Consider the following 20,298-nt stretch of genomic DNA (forward strand, 5'->3'; position numbering starts at 1 on the left):
CAAATTTCTTCAGAAATATTCGATCCAAACTTCGAAAAGAGCAACTGCCGAAAATCCTAGAAAAAGATCTGGCATAATTCTTGTTGTTCAAGAGATTAAACATTAACTCCGAATTTCCAGGAGGCGCAAAGTATGGTAAACAACTTCAAAGTTGCGAACTACATAGCAGAGCGTTTTTCAAGTAGTCAGCTGTACCAACATAGCTCCAAAACCACATGATGTCTGACTCTCGAATAAATTTACTTTAGAACAAAATGTCAAAAACATTTGTTTTCATTCCAAAAATTGATAAAAATGAAGAAAATGTTTTTTTAATAGTCTCCATTTTCGCACAAAGGCGTACCTAGTCACGTTTTTCGGGACATTGGCTTTATTATCTCGAATTCTGTAATACTTACGTAGTTTGTTGTTCAGCAAGAAATGTTAAGAACAGAATGGCCTTTAATTTAATGCTTAATATGGACAAAAAGCTTTAACCATTCCAGAGAAATGGGTCGCCGAAATCGCTAAATAGCCAAAAAAATCGAGATTTTCATAAGGTCAGGGCCCCAGTGGCACATGTTAACATATTCCAATTGTGCTCAAACTTTGACAGTCTTAAAATCTGACATACGGACATGGCTATTTCGACTTAGAATTTTATGCTGATCAAGAATATATATGGTAACATGGGGCGCCTTCGCCACGTTTTTGTTCAAAATGTTCTCATACCGACACCGTTAAAGTTTTTTCAAATATTATTTTTGGTACAAATATTAGCACATCTTGACTAAGTTTTGATATATAAATGATTATAATTTTATTTTTAAAATATTATTTTTGAGAATTTACAAAATGACTAAAAAGTGGCGAAGCCTCCCCACCCATGGGGCAGCTTCGCCATCGATATTGAACATTTTCCAACGGACTCTAAAACTTTATTTTACCATACTTCTTCCTTAAATATCAACATTATGGAAAAAAGGAACATGTTTTCTATTGAATAATCAAAAATGATTTTAAAAATCACAAAAGTAACCGATTCCAGCGGTTAATTGAAGTAGTTACCTTACATTTAGATATAAAAATCATAATATAACTAAAACAAGATACGTTTAGGATAATATTTGATTTTAACTTCACATTATAGTGTGGTTTATCTATGGTATAAAGAATTTAAGTTTAACATGACAAATTTCTAACATTAACACACCACGCCCCTATCAAGGCGTAGGCGCCCCACCCCTTACCTATTTCATAATATTATGATATTGAGATTTGCAATTGCTTTTTTCATGCGAAATATTGGGATTTATATTCTTCAGTAGTTGTTTCCTAACGTTATAAAACGTGTTTTTGATATTACAAAAGGTAAAGAAGATATCACAAAAAATACCTACCATAAATATTTTTCCCAATACCCTGAAAACACAAAACCGCATGCGTCCGCTATCATACATATGACACAACTGCCAACTTTTTGGATATGATAGATCTTCATTAAGCTCACTATTTTGCCTTTAACGGATTTTTTCTTGTACTTGTATTTTGCGAGAAAATCGTCGCTGGCGTAGCCGCCCCAGTGGCGAAGGCGCCCCATGTTACCATATACTTTATAAGGTCTCCCATGAATATTTCGATGTGTTACAAACGGAATGATAAATTTAATTATACCTCCATGGAGAGTATAAAAAAGTCCTTGGATGACTTGAGCATAGATGAGAAATAGATCCGAAGGCTTTTAAAGAATGTTTTTGTTGCTATTAGTCTCTCATATGTCTATGCTGACCATACATGCGTATATGCGAAAATTCTTTACATTTCAGGTCTTTTCAATTCAGTTGCATTTGAAGTGTTCCGTTGTTTTACAATAGCGAACCTACATATGTATGTATGTAATTCCAATACTAAAATGCTACTTTTGGCAATTAATACTTATCTGCTACAGCAGCGTTCGGTTCCCAAGTAAATGCTTATAAGCGTGGCCCCGCTTTATTGTCTTATCTTGTGGTTACCTCAACTTCGATAAAAATTGGCTGATTGCCAAAACAGCAAAAAAAAAGAACACCAAGCTCAACACATAACACTTATGCTCCAACTCCGTTTTCCGTTGTGAACCCCAATTTAACGTTTTGCAGTTGTTGTTATTGCTGCTGTTGTTGTTAAGTATTGTAACTCAGAAATATGTTAGCAATTTTTCTTCTGCAAAAAAAGAAAAAAAACAAGTTTAGAAGCATTTTTCCGAACATTGCACCAGTCAATGACATAAATTTGAAAATAGTTTTAGACCAAATCCGAATGAGAGGTGAAAATAATTTAATGAGCGGTATTATTTCGCAATTGTATAAAATGTTTGCTGTTTATACGACAGTACTGCCGCAAAGCGGAATTTCAGATATATACCTGTGAAGAAAAAGGTTAGGATATTTAAGATTTTTCTACAATGACATCAATGGAAATAGGGAGGATTGTAGAGGATAGGCAAAAATGTTCGTAGATGACCCCCCGTATGTTTTATAGGCAAGAGCATTCCAGAAGAACAGCAACGCCTCAAAAGAACACAATTGGTAATTGGCCCTTCGAATTCAATATGATTTAATGTGAGCTTTATTATTGCTGTTGGTTCCTCACTCCATTGAAACACGCAATAATCTCTTCAATTCCCAGACAAATGATTCATTGAATTCACAAGTCATATTAGACGCGTGAGCTGACGCTGTCGCTGTTCGGCTTGCCGATACCCAAGAAACTGATGCTGGTATAGGTGCTAGTTTTACAATTGATCTTGTTGTTGTTACGATTCCATGATTACCTAAAGAAACGCGAATGAATGAATTCCAACAGCAGTTGCTGCATATGACCAGCCTACTACCCAACCAAAGACAATCAGACAGATAGATGGATGCATATTCGTATGCTCTGAACATGCAATATTGCAACATTATAGCTTAAGATAATTGAAACAGAAAATAACAACAACAAACAAGAGAACAATAACAATATTTGATAGAAATATTATTCGACAACTTCAGCATTAATTTAATGGTTTCACTCGGAGAATATACTGAAAAAAAGTTGATATAAACTTCTACCTGCGGAATGACACTCAACGAAATTTCTAGAGATGTTTTGGTTGCAAAAATAATACGCCACATGTTAAATGCCTAAATAAGGCCTACGACTTTACGAAGATGGCGGATCTTAGATTTGAATAGACGTGGAAGACCTCAAAATGTATCTGGAGTTAGAAAATAGGTATAGACTTTCGATTGATTTATGGGTTTTAAGCCAAGAATACCTTAGAGAGCTGCTAAAGAAGACTTTAAAGGGCTTTTGAATAGTGCAAGAAGGCTTTAGGGGCCTCCTGAAAATATGAAAAATACCTTACAGACTTTTGATTAGGTCAATAAGACCTTAGGGAGCTTCAGAATGGACCAAGAAGAAATTAGAAGACTTCTGAATAGATGAAGAAATACCTAAGTGGGTTCTTGAATGAATGGACGAAAAATACCTTATAGGGCTTTTGAATAGATGAAAAAGACCAGAAAGCTTTGAATAGATGAGGAAGACCTTCTTACATGGCTTTTGAATAGCTCAAAAAGACTTTACAGTGCTTTTGAATAGGCCTAGAAGGCCTTAGATGGCTTCTGAATATATCACGAAGACCTTAAGGCCTGCGTACATAAGCAGCTCGGCTTTCTTGCTTAATTCATTTCTGGTAAAAGACCAAAGACCAAGTTCGACCAAATTGAAATGTGGTTCTGACATTTCTTTATTGCTTTACCAGAAATGAATTAAGTAAGAAAGCCGAGCGGCTTATGTACGCAGGCCTTTACAGTGCTTTTGAATAGCGTAAGAAGGCTTTAGAGGGCTTCTAAATATATGAAGAAGACCTAAGAAGGCTTCTGAATAGATAAATAAGACCTTGAAGGCTTTTGAATAGGATAAGAAGACCTTCGATGGCTTCTGAGTAGATGGAGTAGACTTTGGAATATGTCATGAAATTCTTAGAGTGCTCCTTAAATATATATAGCGAATACCTTACAGTGCTTTTGAATAGCGCAAGAAGTCTTTAGATGGGTTCTGAATACATGATGAAGACCTCGCAGGACTTTTGAACAAGATGAGAAGACCTTAGATGTCCTCTGAATAGATGAAGAAGAACTTGCAAGGCTTTTTAATATATCAAGAAGACTGTAAAGCTCTTCTGAATCGACAAAGAAGGCCTTAGAGGGCTTCTGAAAAGGCGAAGAATGCCTTAACGAGATTCTAAACAGGTGAAGATCTTTCATGGCTACTTCAGTGAGTCAAGGGCTTCTGAATAGATGAAGATGACCATAGAAGGCTTCTAAATATATGAAGAAGACCTAAGAGGACTTTGGAATAGGTCATGAAAATCTTAGAGGGCTTCTAAATATATGACGAAGACCTTACAGTGCTTTGGAATAGCACAATAAGTTTTAGAAGCCTTCTGAATACATGATGAAGACCTTGCAGGACTTTTGAGCAAGGTGAGAAGACCTTAGATGATCTTTGAATAGATGAAGAATAACTTGCAAGGTTTTTTCATATATCTAGAAGACTGTAAAGCTCTTCTGAATAGATAAAGAAGTCCTTAGAGGGCTTCTGAGTAGGCGAAGAAGGCCTTAGAGGGCTTCTCAGTGGGCGAAGAAGGCCTTAGAGGGATTTTAAATAGGTGAAGATATTACATGGCTATTTCAGTGGGTCAAGAATACCTTAAAGAGCTTCTGAATATATGAAGATAACCTTAGAGGGCTTCCGAATAGATGAAGATAGCCTTAGAGGGCTCCTGAATAGACGAAGAAGGCTTTAGAGGGCTTCTGAATATCTGAAGAAGGCCTTAGAGGCTTTTGAATAGATGAAGAAAGCTTAAGAGGCCTTCTGAATTGATAAAGAAGCCCTATTTTGAATAGATGAAGAAGACCTTAGAGAGCTTCTTATTGGATGAAGAAATACCTAAGAGGGGTTCTGAATAGACGAAGAAGGCCTTAGAAGGATTCTAAATCGGTGAAGAGCTTACATTGCTTTTTAAGTACGTCAAGAAGACCTTAGAAGGCTTCTGAATATATGAAGAAGACTTTAGAGGGCTTCTGAATAGATGAGAAAGACCTTAAAGGATTTTTGAATAGGTCAAGACAACCTTAGAGGGTTTATGAATAGAGAATTTAGGAAGCTTTTGTATATATGAGGAAGATCTAAGAATGTTTCTGAATAGGTCAAGAAGACTTTATAGAGGTTCTGATTAGATGAAGAAGTGCCTCAGACGGTTTCTGAATAGATGAAGAAAGCATTAGAGGCATTGTAGGCTTCTAAATAGGTGAAGAACGTCTTAGAGGACTTTTGAATAGGTCAAAAAACCTTAGAGGACTTATGAATAGGTCAAGAAGACCTCTGGCATTTTTTAATGATTTGGAAGATTGGAAATGCGAATTCTTCGGAAAATACAATAAAGATTTCGGAGCTTATAGCAAAAAACTGAAACAAGATGTAGGCTTTTTGCTGAGAAAAATATATTTATACTTTAGTATTTAGATGGATATTCAAATGGTACCTGTACGACGGATCTATCGAACTACACCTATAAAAAATACATTAAATTATTATTTGAAGATGGGTCACATCAAATAGGCTTTATAATTAAAACCAATTACTTCACATGCATTTTGTAAGGTTGTGAGTGTAAATAATTCGAATTCCAGAGTCTCAACAATTTAGGCTGTTATGTCATTCGACACATCACAACTACCTATCCCATTAATTGTGATTACAAATATTTGGTGACGCCCGTAAAAGAAAGCAATTATCAAACGATCATGTGTCCAATCAGCCACTCATTTCGAATAGTGACAATTATGACCTCTCTACAAGATAATCATATTACGTTAGTGACAACATTCAGTTAGTTAGCCGGGCAGCCAGTCTATCTCACCATCATCAAATCAATGGTAATGGAATGGGGGTCAATTTGCACATTTTTAATAGCAACGGGATGCTGAGGCAAAAGCCAATTGAATAAAAAATATGACTTGCAGACATTTTTCTGTGAATGTATTTCCAGTCCACAAAAAAAAAAAACATGGGCCTGCATGTGTTATTAGGTGGGCATGTGTGTGTGACCAGTACCTCCCCACCAATACAAAAACAAACACACCAGACCTAAACACAAGAAGTGCAAAAGCAACACTACTCCCGGACAGACCCACAAAAAAATACAACAATAATAACCAGACTACCTTAAAGGCAGCAACTTGTCTACCTTTAATGGCAGCTACGCTAACGTTGGTCGTTGGCGTTGACAGTGGCGCATGCGTTAACGTCGTAGCGTAATATTGTTGGTTTTTAGATTTTGTTGAAAGAAATTCTCTGTAATATTTTGTTGTTGTTAATTTGTTTTTGATCTGCAATAAGCTTTTTTTGCTCGGAGGGAGGATTGCTTGAATATATTTTCGACAAAAATATTTTCGAATCAAGTAAAAGATACGAAACGAAAATGAAAAGAAACAACGACATATGCCACACATATAAAATTTGTATGAATTTCTATGCGAGCTGTTGTTAGTTGGATTGGCATTTGTTTGTTGTTGCTTTTGTTGGTTTTATATAGCAGCGTGAGTGATTTTTATGAAGTTATGAACAATAATTTACACTATCATGTATTCATATAGTTTCGATGTTTCGTTGGATAAGATAGAAGTTTTCATACCAGCGAGTTAGAGATAAGCACGTGCCTAAAAAATACACGAACATGCACAAACTCGAACCAAAAATTTTATGCACTTTCACGCACAAACACGACATTTTCGAGAAGACATTTAAACAATATATTTTTTTTCATCAAGCTTAACTCTAAACGAGAAAATTATTTTTTTATTAAATACAATATAATCTCGATAATCCGGACACCACAGGGTTTGGCGGGTCTATTCACGTAGGAGCAGGTAAATTTTATAATAAAGATAGTTTAACATTGGTCCTTCGAGCCGGATCGGCGGCCGACACCACAAAACTGAGATGGCTGAGAATTTGCTTAAATAGGTAGGATATCCTGCAGCAGAGAAAGCTGTTGAAGTCTTAATATTCAAGTGGGGATATTGTGCTGAAGGGAAGGGAGAGGACATTCACCATGTTGCGTCAAAAGTCAAAGATGAAGTGGGCTATTGAAGAGGTCAATGAAACCCAGGATGAGGAGTACGATGATGCTGCAGCATGAAAGCTGGCAGCAAAAAATTAAATGGTAAACAAGAAAATCCTCTAATTTTATCGGAGTATATAAATGGGAAATTGAAAGTCAGGAACAAGATTCTTGAAATTGACTTGAAAAAAGATGAAGAGACTAAGGCAAGCCTTGAAGCCAGAGTGAGCGATCAGTGTGAGGTGATAAGAGACCTACACACTAGAGGTGAAGAGGCCAAAATTGAAGTCCGGTGCCTGAATAAAGAATTGGACAAATAGCGAATTCAACGGAACCCAGCGGTAGGGGTTTTGAAGATTGTGAAAGGGGAGATCGTGGCAACGGGAGTTGCTATGATCACATGCCAAACTGAGAAGGAAGATGCAGTCAAGCTTGCCAAGACACTAACGGACCATGTCTTAAGGAAGAATTAATAGCGGCTATCCATGGATAGCCTATTGCAATAGACAAATCGTGAGGTGACGGATATGAAGGCAGAAGTGAGAAAATTAAAGATTTCGCTACGTTAGAGAGATCACCTTGTGCAGAGGAATCCGAACGTGATGAGTTGGCGGCGCAACTAAAGGCAGAAGATGAAGCTGATTGTCAACAGGTGTTCGAACGTGTTATGGAGGCTGAACACTGTAATGACGGTAAACCCCTCAATATTTTTTCCCAGTTCATTACCAAAATAGTTCGCTGGGTAAGGCAAAGATCAGCCCACTATAATCTCCTCCTAATTGTACCTTATGCTTTATTCTTCCCTCTTTTGTTGTTTTGCCTTATTTTTATCTTCGCGACCGTTGCTTTACAATATTGATCAAACACACATACAACCCCCGCTTACACCTACTCTTTTTGGATTGTTGCTTTGCTCTACCCTCTTGTTTACAATACTCTTTGCTTGGCTGTTCCATGATCGTAACAGATCGAATGGTTACACCACCCATATGCATTGGTAGAGGCAGTAGTCGGTTGAGTATGCTATGCTCTCTACCTGTTCTACTGTAACAAGACCAAGCAATGGCTTAGGGATTAGCGTTGTGACTTTGTAATCCAGTGAGCCTGGGTTCGAGCCCTAGCTCGGATTGAAATATGTATTATCTTTAACATATTTTTGGGATCAAGTTATTTTATTCTTGTTTGCACTTTGGCAATGCCTAATCATGTTTCTAGCATTGATTTTCGGTAGAAGATCAAAGTCCGGGAAGATAACCGTAAAAGGTTCGATTTCTTATGTCCTCTTGTCACTTTTGGTTGTTTAACTTCATTATCGTATTCTGAGTATTACTTCCATACGATTGAAGCAACCCGTTTTTTATGATCATTATTACAAACATACAAACATATCTGCAATGTTTATAAAGAAATGAATTCCAATTTTTAATTTGGATTTGAATATGAATCTGTAAGAACATTTTTTTTTTAATTTTACGGCCGGGATGTAAGAGACATTAGTTTGCATTAGGGGACTTATCAATATCATTCGGCCATTAAGTCCAAGGTTGGGCAGGGTATTGAGGCTTTGATTCCAGACCATCAGGAATCATTTGTTTTCGAATGGAGATGCACGATAGTTAGTTTTTTTTTCTTTTTGGGGGTCATGCCTTTAGGGCAGCACATTTGTTAAATGTAATAAATAGCTCGGTGCTATTTTTTCCAGATTACTTTTCTTTTTTTATTAATAACACTGTGCAACAAAATGGAGCTCGAGGTCTGGGGGGTGGAAAATTCCTTTTGGGTATGAAAGCCCTTGATGAGTATATACAGAAACCCAAATGGCAGATCCGCCGTGAGTCGAACTATTATATATTCGTTACAGAACATACAAAAACACAAAACACAGTTTTTTCTGAGCAAACAGGGGTAAATGTCAAAAATGACTATGAAAACGCCACAAAATCGATTAGTTGTCAATGAGAGTCATACCTAAAATTTTCTGAGCGACATTTTTGCAGAACATTTCGATGCTGAAAAACGTCATCTTGTGGTACTTTTATTGCGTTTCCTGAAATACGAAAAGGACATGGAAGGAAGCGAGTTAGAAGGTCGAAATGTTCTACAAAAAAGTTTCTCATAAGATTTGACTGAAGACATGTCATATCAAGAATAAGCCAAATCAACAGCGAACAAAGATATAACGCTAATTTATGATGACTTATAGGGTTTCCAGTGATAAATTCATCACGCCATAACTCAAAAGTTCGACTCACGGCGGATCTGCCATTTGGGTTTCTGTATATACTCATCAAGGGCTTTCATACCCAAAAGGAATTTTCCACCCCCCAAAATTTCGGTTCACAGTGTAATGGGAGTCTATATAAATAATTTTGTTTATGTAAAGAGTAGGGTCTGTGACGTCAAGGGGACCCGAACCCCCCAACCGTCTGAAGCTAGCTCCTTATGGCTCCCAGTCTTCTTGAGGTCCAGATACTTTTTGACTTTTTTTCTCATTTTTTTTTACCATCATTCCTTAACTCTCAGGCAGTGCTTAAACTGGGAACCCCAGTTAATAAAATTGTTCATTACAACACCTTATCCAAACTATGGAAGCATCGAATGCAAAGGAGAAAATACTCCAATTGTTTACCAAGAAGGAGGACTGGTACCACCAGTAATGATAATGCCCATTAGACCCATGCCATTGGAGGAAAAAATATCGGAGTATATAACGGGGAAATTGAAAGTCAGGAACAAGATTCTTAAAATTGACTTGAAAAGAAGCTGAAGAGGCTAAAGCCAGCCTTGCCGCCAGAGTGAGCGCTCAGTATGAGGTGATAAGACACTTAAACCCTAGAGATGCAGAAGCTGAGAATTTGCCTCAATGGGGAGGATATTCTGCAGTACGAGGAAACTGGTCATAATATCCAAGTGGGGATATTGTCCTGAAGAGAATGGACATTCACCATGCTGCTTCAAAAGGAGATGGCGGCAAAAGTTGAAGTGGACAGGCTTCTTCTTGGGGCTATTGAAGAGGTCAATGAATTCCAGACTGTTAAACGAGACAATCCTCCAATTGTTTACCAAGAAAGAGGAAGTGGTACCAGTAATGAAAATGTCTATCACACCCCTGTCATTGGAGGAAAAAATAGGAATCCTGTGCATTGATAGCGAAATATCGAAGTATACAATGGGGAAATTGAAAGTCAGGAACAAGATTCTTGAAATTGACTAAAAACAAGTGAGCCAAGGCTATAGTCGGGTCGGGCCGACTATGTGATACCCTACACCACTTCCCCTGTGCATACGCTTTTGACTGGTAAAATTCAAAATATTAAAATTGGGATAGCTTAGCGCCTTTGCTCTGAATGTCTTCATTAATACAGGTCAATTTTATTGAAACGCGTTTAAGTGCATCGTCAGAATAACTCTAATAAAAAGTGGAAAAGTGGGATGTATGCCAACCATCAACCATCACATTCCGACCCCTGAATAATATCCGACCACTACCAAAATCAATAGGTTTATTCCTCTGTGGGACCCCCATTAACACCCAAAATTTCGTGATGATCCGATCAAAATTGCGACCTGTAGCGTGATTACAAAAAATGGAAAAATGGGATGGGAGACTATTGCGATATCTCCGTTATTTGGCAACCTATGCCAACGTACTTTGCATCATTGTAAAGATAGGATTTTCTACTTTCATCGTCAGACTTTGTTTTTGGAAGGTCCCCAACCAAAGCTGTCATATTCGTCATTATTATTAAAATCGCAAAAATGAAAAGTTGGGTTCTATTAGCGGCTATTGCGATATCTTCGTTGTTTGACCACCTACAACAACCTACTTTACATCGTTGCAAAGGCGATATTTTCTACTTTCATTAGTTGGTTTTGCTTTTGGCATACCCCCTATAGAAGCTGAGATATTCGGTTTGGAAAAACATTGTCTTTTTCTCCAAAAAAGTTTTTTGCCCATTCCGACCCCTAAATATTATCCGACCATCACCAAAATCAATAGGCTTCTTCCCCTGCGGGACCCCCATCAACACCCAATATATGGTGACGATCCGATCAAAATTACGACCTGTAGCGTGATTTCTTTAAAAGTGGAAAAATGGGATGTATTACCGACTATTGTGATATCTCCGTTATGTGGCCACCTACACCAACCTACTTTGCATCACTGTAAAGATGGGATTTTCTACTTTCATAGTCAGACTTTGTTTTTAGAAGATCCCCAACCGAAGCTGTGATATTCGTCATTATTATTAAAATCAAAAAATAAAAAGTTGGGTTCTATTAGCGGCTATTGCGATATATTCGTTGTTTGATCACCTACGAGAACCTACTTTACATCATTAGAAAGGCGATATTTTCTACTTTTATTGTCAGGTCTTGCTTTTGGTATACCCCGTATAGAAACTGAGATATTCGCTTTGGAAAAAAACGTTGTCTTTTAATCCACATAAGTTTTTTGCCCATTCCGACCCCTAAACATTATCCGACCATCACCAAAATCAATAGGCTTCTTCCCCTCCGGGACCCCCATCAACATCCAAAATTTCGTGACGATCCGATCAAAATTGCGACCTGTAGCGTGATTACAAGGTTTAGATGGACAGACGGACAGACGGACGGACGGACGGACGGACACACATAGCCAGATCGACTCAGCTCGTCGAGACATTCATTTTGGTATATATAAGTATGGGTCTACGACCATTATTTCGATGCGTTACAAACTTTTTGGCCAAAACCAACCTATAATACCCTCCCCACATAGTGGTGTAGGGTATAAAAAGCTGAAGAGACTAATGTAAGCCTTAAAGCCAGAGTGAGCGCTCAGTGCGAGGTGATAACACACCTACACACTAGATTTGAAGAGGCCAAAATTAAAGTCCGTGGCCTGAAGAAAGCATTGGACAACTAGCGGATGCAACGCAACGCCGCGGTAGAGGCTTTGATGATTGCGAAAGGGGAGATCATGCTATGACTTTGCTATGACTACATGCCAAGCTGAGAAGGTAGATGCAGTCAAGCTTGCCAAGACACTAAAGGAGCATGTCAAGGGCGGGGCTGAGGAATCTAGGGTAGCCAAGGAAGAATTAATAGCAGCCATCCAAGAGGAAAATCGCGAGGTGACGGCTATGAAGGCAGAAGTGAGAAAATTAAATAAAGATTTGACTACGTTAGAGAGAGCACGTCTTGCAGCGGAATCCGAACGTGATGAGTTGGCGGTGCAACTATCGGCTGATTGTCAACTGGTGGTCGAAAGTGTTATGGAGCCTGAAAATCTTATCCAAAGCAATCAGAACACACGGTTGCCACTAATGACATTAAGCATGTTATAACAAACAAAGCTAATTGTACAAAGAAGGAAGAGAAGAAATTGTTCTTGTACGTTGAGAATAAGGTAAATCAGGACTACCACCCCAGAGAACCTGCAAAGGATGACTTTCTTCGACGTGGAAAGGAGAAGATGCCTAAGGCCAGAAAGGTAAAGCCGCCACAGAAGGATGACTTTCGACGCTGGAAGAGTAAGCTGTCCAATGCCAGCAAGAAGAAGGCGCCACAGAAGGACGACTGGAGCACTAGCAGAGGGAAAAAACAACAAAATAAAGGTGATACGTGCAAAAGAGACTGGCTGGAAAGATGGAGGCTTCCTGGGCGTTATCACTTAGATTGCTGTTAGAACATTATTGGTTTTTTATTATTTAGAATTTGATTTGACTTTTTGTTTTTCCAATTTTTATATTTTGAAACAATTCAGTTTATAAATTTATATACATTTTTGGGCCCCAAGATGTTCTCGTGGGAACAGGTAAATTGTATAATAAAGAAAGTGAATGTTTATGAATGAGTGCATTGCATAACAGTGTCCGAATTATCGAATTGTTCGGATTACCGAGTAGTTACGAAAAACATTTAATTGCGTGTTTAAATTATAAATTAATTTAAAATTTATTTAATAACAAGTAAAAAATATTAAGTTCGGCCGGGCCGAACTTTTTATACCTTCCACCATAAAATATTCTGAACTAAAATGGAATAATTAGATCCCTGTTAGGTGCAAATATTGTTCGACCAAGGATGACTAAATTAGGCCAAAAAATGTGTCTAAAGATTCCGATGACAAATATTGATGTTCAAAATCATCTGATACAGAAGGACAAATAAAAATAAAGGCGGAAAAAACCGGCTTAGTATTTGTAATAAAGCATTGAAAAATAGGATTACCAGCCAAGTCGGACTATAGGAAAGGTTTGGAATTTAATGACTAACATTAAAATAAAAATAAATAATTCGAATATACAAATTTCGAATGATTTGTGATATAAATGCTAGTTTCCAAGCTTAGCCTTCGTCCACCCACTATAAACACCATTCAGTATGCCTGATGATCGGTCTAACCACCCGTGAAACGTAGCATGGTGGTTGAATGTGTGGGGCTTCGGTGGATTCCTAATTTTTCAATGTACCTCTTAGATCAAAATAACTCAACTCGAAAGAGAATTAATTCAAATATCACTCACATCACATGGACCTATGTGGACACTTTTGTTAGAGGAGTTTCGGGACCTCTGAGAACTTAAAATGTCAAATTACAGCTAGTTCGGTTAAAAAGTGTAGCTAAAATTCTCAAAATACCGAAAATTTCGAGGCACCGTTCTATAGGGGCTATATCGAAAAATGAACCTATGTGGACAATTTTTGATGGAGAAGTTTCGGGACCACGGATAACCTCAAATGTCAAAATACAGCTACGTAGGTCAACAAATGTAACTAAAACCTCCCAAAACCTTAAATCGGGAGGTACCGTTATATGGGGGCTATACAAAAATGTGGACTTATCTTGATAATTTTTAGTGGAGAAGTTTTTTGGTCATTGGGAACATCAAATGTCAAATCTAAGCGAAGTAAGTCAAAAAATGTAGCTAAAATTCCCAAAATATCTAAAATAGGGAGGTACCGTTATATGTTGGCTATACCCAAACGTGGACATACCTTGGCATTTTTAGAGGGGACATTTTGGGTCATTGTGTTAAATTTAAAATTTCAGCTAATTCGGTCAGAAACAGCGTTCTTAAAAATACTTTAAATAACATTTCCAATCGTTTCGTATTTTCATAGAAACAATACAAAACGAAACATAACCCACTTTGGCTAGCTCGCTGTTTAGTTTTGTTTACATTCGTGAGTGCGAACAAAACGAAAAGTACTCAACTCGGAATAGTACTAAACACATGTGAATAAATCAAAAACGTTTGCTGGTTGATATAATTCACTGTGGTATGCTGATTGGTGGTTGATAAAATTCACTGTGGTATGCTGATGATAACTTATAGGGTTGTTAAGCAATCACATGTGTGTGTGTCTGAGTGTGTCATTGACAATACGCACGTCAAACGTTTCCCAAAAATACTTCTTGTTTCGGTGGTGAATGAAACAACTCGGCAAAGCATAGCAGAAGTTACATTTCTGCAATCGTATGGTTTCCATATTTATACCCTATACCACAATGTGGAAAAGGGTATAATAAGTTTGTTTTCCCAAAAATTCATGTAACGCCGCGAAATATTCGTCGTAGACCCCTCATGTGGTATACCAAACTTCATATCTCGACGAGATAAAGCGATTTAGCTATGTGTGTCCGTCCGTCCGTCCGTCCGTCTGTCCGTCCATTAAAAATTGTAATCAAGCTACAGGCCGCAATTATGGACCGATTGTCACGAAATTTAGTATGAAGGTCGGGGTTGTACCAGAATAGAACTGATTAGTTTTTGGCGATGATCGTGAAATGTTAAAGGGATGAAATGGACCAAAAACAAAATTTTTGGTCGATTTTGTAGCCGCTCTGTAGGTCGCAATAATAGTTCGATCGGCGCGAAATTTTAAACAAAGGTTAAGTTTATGATGGAGAAGGCGTGTGCAAACCAACATGAATATCAGATAATATTTAGCGGGTTAAATGGACCAAAACTTTTGTGTGAAAATTGGTAAAATTTGTAATGTACAGGTTATATCTTTATCCATGGAGGAAAGATATTGCAAATCTATAGTGGTATAGGGTATCACATGGTCGGCCTGTCCGACTATAGCCTGCTCTTACTTGTTTTACATTGAAAAGTTTGTGTTTTTGTTTTGGTTGTGAGAATGAAACGATTCAGAGAAGCTGAAAAGTTTTGTTTGTTTCCGTTCATTGGTCAGAAAAGGTAGTTAAAATCCTCTAAATACCTAATATCGGCAGGTACTGTTATATGGGGCCTATACCAAAACGTGGACCTATCTCCAGCATTTTTGGTGCAAAAGTTTTTTGACCTCTTTAAACTTCAAGTGCCAAATTGGAGTAAATTTTAAGCGGAAAATGTAGCTAAAATCCCCAAAGTACCTTAAATCGGGAGGTAAAGATTTATGGGGGAGAAATTTCTTGACCATTAAGAACCTCAAATGTCAAATTTGAGCTACACCATTTTCACATGTAATTCGAAGAATTTCAGTTGTAATTTGATTATTTCATTTGAAATTCGAAACATTTCACTTGTAATTTGAGAATTCCAATTGAATTTCGAATTATTTCATTTGTAATTTGAGAATTTCATTTGAAATTCGAATTAATTCATTTGTAATTTGAATTTTTTCATTTGTAATTCGAATTATTTCATTTGAAATTCGAATATTTCCATTTGTAATTTGAATTTTTCTATTTGTAAATCGAGGTTTTTCATTTGGAGTTTCAAATGAAAAAAATTCAAATTACAAATGGAAAAATTCGAATTACAAATGAAGTAATTCGAATTACAAACGAAACAATTCAAATTACAAATGAAATAATTCGAATATCAAATGGAATTCTCAAATTACAAATGAAATAATTCGAATTTCAAATGAAATTCTCAAATTACAAATGAAATAATTCGAAATTCAACTGGAATTCTCAAATTACAAGTGAAATGTTTCGAATTACAACTGAAATTATTCGAATTACATGTGAAAATGGTGTAGTTCGGTAAAAATTGTATGTGAAATCTACCAAATACCTTAAATCGGAAGGTACCGTTATATGGGGGCTATACCAAAACGTGGACCTATAAAGCCCATCTTCGAACATGACCTGTCTATGGAAAAAAGGCAGAACACGCACTACTTATGGTAAGACACGCACCCATCTCTAAACGAGTATTCAAAAAGAAGTCCTCCGCACTCCATACAATAAACACATCTCTTAATATATGAATGGCTACGAAGATTAATGGCCTTTTAAGGTTTTCTTCTTTAATTCCAAGACCATAGGAAGACAAGATCTGCCCAACCGAACACCAGGTTAGCAGAAAGGACGTTCCGAGACATCGCTGCTGCAGCCGCTCATATACCTGCTGGTCGAATACCCGAAGTGAGACGAAACTTCGTCGTACCGACCACTGTGACCCTAGAGTCAGGGAGCTGATAATTGAAGTAAACATGTTGGTTTGTGAGCATAAGCGGAACATGTGGTTAAATCATCTGAAGAGCTGCAATATTGGAGCCGAAATAAGTGAATTGTGGGCAAGGGAAGCTAAGACTTCAGTCATGTTTGGCGACGTTACGAATGTCATTAGAACGCTAAGTCATCCAAAGCCTTGTCAAAAACCTTTGATTCTGTCAAGCACTCTGCTGTTTGAGGACGTCGAACAGACAACCCTTCGGGCAAGTTTGAAATGTTGGATAACCAATTATATGTGTGGACGCCAGGCATACGTGGAACTAAGGAACAAGAAGTCCAAGCCCCGTAGAGGGAAACAGGCGGTCATAAAGTATGTGTGTGATTGTACGATATCTGCGTCAGGTGCCTTCGCTAATATGATTTGTGATCAACACTTGATAGGAGGGTTTAAATAGCATTCACACGGATGCAGTCGCAGATGCCATAAAAAATATCGTGTGCATGTGGTCCTCTGAGAACATCTCCCGCTGAGAAGTGTCTGTTGCCACGACAAACCAGAGTAGTTTATGATCACAGCCGTCCGAATTCCTATAGGCCCAGGACCAATGAAACCGTGCAAAACATCTGCTCAGCATGCGGCACAGGCCCACACGACACCCTGCACTTTTTCAACTGCCGTGCCAAACCTACTCAATCAACTCCAGTAGATCTGTGGTTACATCCCATCGAAACAGCCACATTCCTATGACTGGAGATAGACTCAGGGTCAGATTAAGCAGAAGAAGGAGCATACAACCACATAAAATCAGGGCTGTCAGATTTTTTTTGACCCAAATCGCCAAATCTAGTATCGGAAATCGCCAAACCGAAAATTCTTCAATTTTATTAAAAGTTATACTTCATTTAGCCTTTAATACATATTATATTAATTTGTTTTTTTTTTTTTCGTTTGTACCGACCTTATAAAGTACTAGCAGACCCCGGTCCGCGTTGCTGGCCCGTCGTAATGAGTTTTAATGACAACTTTTTATCGACTTTATGCTTGAAAATTCAAAAATAGGTATTTTCTACCTCATTTCTTTGGTCTATTGTCAAACCGAGAAGGATTTTCTGTGTGTAACCTCATTTCTTTGGTCTATTGTCAAACCGAGAAGGATTTTCTGTCTGTAACCTTTCTTTTCTCTTACGGACTTTGTCGAATTTTTTCGCCAATTTATGCTTTTTAGGATTTATTATCGTCCATGTCCCTGTCTTTATCCTAAAGCGATCTAATTTTTAAGGTTAAAAAGTGGTTAAATCGAATTCTCCCGCTTATTGAGACTTATATGTTTTAGTTTTTCATGGCTGATGGACCGTTGAACCTCACCATTCAAGTAAATTTGTAAATATATAGTTTTTCTTTCCTGAACATTTTCTGAATATTAGGTTCAGTAGTCTTGGAAAAATAATGTTTTGAAAAGAGTGGGCGTGGTCATCAGTTTTCAAGATATAACATATTAAAAAAAAGTAGGCCTGGTCTGGTATCTTGGCTCCAAATATGTACCTAGGGTGCACACAACTCCATTGCCCAAAATGTATGCTGAAACCGATATAATCACACATTTGGCTTATATATATAGCGTTTAACAGAAAGGCATGGGGAAGGTATCCCACCTCTTCCGAAATTCATAATATATACATAACAACGGCAAACATTGAGCTTTTGTCGCAAATTTTATGGAAATCCCTTCAGTAGTATTGGAGTTATGACATACATATTAAAATAACAGGCGTGGTCGGGCCTATAGGCCCTAAAGAAGTACGTAGATTGTAGATTAATCCGTAAATTTTTAATCCGATACATGGATAATTTTTGCAAATATAACGTTTTTTAAAAATATCACCCCGCTCCCTCTGGAATTCAATAAAATATGTAACCTGTTTTCGGGGGGCGTGGTAAACTTTTCTTTCCAAAAAACCTAAGTTGGGTTATGACAGCATTTGATATTTATTCATAAAGGTAAGGCGTTTTTTTTCAAATATGCCCCCTTCAAAATTCAAGAAAATATGCCCGTACTTTCCCTGGGTGTGGTCAAGTCATTGGATCCTAAAAAAGTGGATAAGGTCTTCCGCAATAGATACATTCGTGACTATTGTAAATATAAAATTTTTAAAAAGTAGGGTATAGGGGAAGTACCCCGCCCCTTCCGAAATTCAACTGAATTCGTAGCCTATTTTAAGCGGGGGCCATCCTTGTACATTGCCTGGCAATTTCAGGAAAATCGGTTCAGTAGTTTTTGTAGAAATGATACAAATTGAAAATTGAAAAAAGTGGGCGTGCATAAAAAAATATCGAAATCGGTCCAGCCGTTCTCAACTGATGCCATGACCAACGAACGACATTTGATTTTTATTTTTAAAGACTTAAAAGTTTAGACAAATCGCGATTTCCTTGAAAATCCCTTCAGTAGTTTTGTAGATATAACCTAATTAGAAAATGAGCGTGGTCGGATCTTGAGTCCCAAAATAAGTACGTAAGGTTGGAGACACAATCGCCATTGACTCGCAAGTAAATTCCGAAACCGATACATTCGTATTTGTTGCAAATATTCCATTTTTACAAAAATAGGGCATAGGGGAAGTACCCGCCCGATCCGAAAGTCAAAAAAATATGTAGCCTATTTTTTATCGGGGACCAACCCTGTATATTCGCTGAAAGTTTCAGAAAAATCGATTCAGTAGTTTCGTAGATATAACATATTTAAAAAAGTGGGCGTTGTCCAGTCTTAATGCCCCAAATAAGCACGTAAGGTCGGAGACACAATCGCCATTGACTCGGAAATTAATTTTCAAAGCGATACATTTGTAATTGTTGCAAATATTGCATTTTTACAAAAATAGGGCATAGGGGAGGTACCCCGCCCGATCCGAAATTCAACCAAATGTGTAGCTTATTTCAACAGGGAGCCATCACTCTACGTTCCCTGAAAATTTCAGGAAAATCTGTTGAGTAGTTTCGTAGATATAACATATTTATAAAAGTGGGCGGAAAAGTGGGCGTGGCCAATTTTTCTTTGCATAAAAACCTAAACTGGACTATGACTAACATTTCCACAAAAAATTATCCAAATCGCTCCAGCCGTTTTCAACTGATTCAATTACCAACAAACGACAATTGAGTTTTATATATAAAGATATAAGGGTAAAATTCTGAGTCGATCTATGCATGTCAATTCGTCCGTCTGTGCTAATAATTTTAGCATCCAGATAAATTGAGATAGGACACTAAAATTTTGCACAGATGCTTTCTTGGTTTGCTGGAAGGTCAAGTTCCATGATGAGCTATATCGGTCCACGTGTTGGTATAACATCTATATAACAATACCGCCCGATTTCTGTTTTTTTTGAAGTATTTTTCGCTACATTTTGTGACCGAATTAGCTATAAGTTGGAATTTACAATCCAAGTGATCAAGAAATTTCTCAATCAAAAATTATGGACATAGGTTTATATTTTGGAATAGCCGCCATATAAAGGTCCCCACCGATTTCAGGTACCACTGGGACCACTAAATGCCAAATTAGAACTAATTCAGTAAGAAAACGTATCTAGAACTACAAAAAAGTTAAATCGGGCGGTACTTGTATATGGGGCCATAGCCAAAATTTGAATTCCTCCTGCCTGCAAACAAAAGATTGTATCGTATTATCTCAATTTGTTTAGAAGCTAGAGTGATAACCACAGACGGACGGACATGCCTATATAGATTCAGAATTTACCCGGA

This window comes from Musca autumnalis, unplaced genomic scaffold, assembly GCF_047663935.1.
Source record: "Musca autumnalis isolate F117 unplaced genomic scaffold, ASM4766393v1 scaffold_3, whole genome shotgun sequence".
Taxonomy (NCBI): Eukaryota; Metazoa; Arthropoda; class Insecta; order Diptera; family Muscidae; genus Musca; species Musca autumnalis.